We start from the raw sequence: 1,505 nt of genomic DNA, 5'->3' as shown, positions 1-1,505 counted from the left end.
CTAGAGTCGGGAGCCCCTCCCTTGTGTCTCTGGGACATTGGGAGCTGGAGTCCTAACTATGTGCCCTGGTGGGTCAGGAATCCTCGAGACGGAGGGCACCCGCGGGGCAGCAGGCCGGGCAGGGGGACACTCACGGTGTTGTAGATGGAATACGCCGAGAGCACGTGGAACAGGGCTCGCTGCCTGGAAAAGGGGAGAGCAGGGTGGGTGGCTCTTGTCCGGCCAGCCCGCACAGCGAGGCCGGCGGGGGCAGAATCCAGCCTCCCGGGACCTGCGGTCTTCAGGGCATCTGGGCGGGGGCCGTGTCTTTGGGGTCAGGTCTACACACAGTGACGTGCAGCCAGCTCAGACACACAGTGCGGTGGGAGTTTATCTTCATTCTGCTGTTTTCTGTTTGCCTCCATGACAGCTGCCGCCCTGGGATGCTCAGCTCCTGGGTTTTCACGGAGCCATCAGCTCGCCCTGCCCCTGCCCCTGCAGCCCTGGAGTGGCCGCCAGCTGCACCCTGACCGTCCCCTTTGGGGCCAGGCACTCCCCCTGCACCGCTGCCCGCAGCCCCTAGGCCTCTCCTCCGTGGGTTCGCCACCAGTCCCTGTCCCGGCGCCCTCTGTCGCCGCCGACCCTGGGGGCTACTGGGTCATCCCCAGCGCTTTTCCCACGCGGCAGGACTGTGTTTGCTGCCATCACCCCCCCTCCACAGAGACCCCGGGTTGCCCCCCCAGAAGCCCCTGGGCCACCCTGACCCCTGAAGTGTCCCCTGGGGACCCCAGAAGCCTGCTTGCCCCGCAGCCTCACCTGATGCCATAGCGGTCCCAGAACATGACGTGGTTCCGGAAGGTCCGGTTCACGTCCAGATCAATTTGCCGGATGTCCTTGGAGAAGAGCTGGGCCTGCTCCTTCATTTTCTGTGGGCAGAACCGGGGAGGAGGGGCTGCGTCAGGGCCACGGAACCCTAACTGCCCCCAACTGCCCTCCTCAGCAGGGAGCACTGCTGGCCGCCGCGTCGTGTGTCCTGCAGAACCCTCCTTGCGTCCCTTGTCTCTGAAGCCGGGGCCCCGCCCCAGTGCCCACTGTGCCGTGATGCCCGCGTCGGGGCTCGGGCTCTGCAGCCCTGGGCAGGGAGGGCACTCCCGATGGTCAGTCCGAGGCTCCTCCCCTCCCCCACACAGGGGCCCATCCTCCAGGACTGAGCGCCAGCCTGGGCCCTGAGCGCGTCCCCGCAGAGGCTGCTCCCTGGAACGTGCTCCCAGGGCCCAGGCCCATCTCAGGGCACTCGGGGACACAGGGAGGGTCCCTGGGCCTGTGCTCCTGATGCCCCCTGGAGCCCTGCAGCCCCCCAGGTGGGGCAGGGCAGGGCAGAGGCTGGCTCTCCTCCCCTTCGCATCCATGAGCTCCTTCTGCGGGCCGAGCAGGAATCTGGCACTGGCCCACCTGGCCGGCCCCCATCCCAAGCTCCGGGGCCGGGAGGGCTGCTGTGGGGCTCCGGGCCTGTCCAGGGTGCCGGC

The sequence above is a fragment of the Ursus arctos genome, unplaced genomic scaffold (genome assembly GCF_023065955.2).
Source record: "Ursus arctos isolate Adak ecotype North America unplaced genomic scaffold, UrsArc2.0 scaffold_23, whole genome shotgun sequence".
NCBI lineage: Eukaryota > Metazoa > Chordata > Mammalia > Carnivora > Ursidae > Ursus > Ursus arctos.
Note: the sequence above shows the minus strand (reverse complement) of the source record.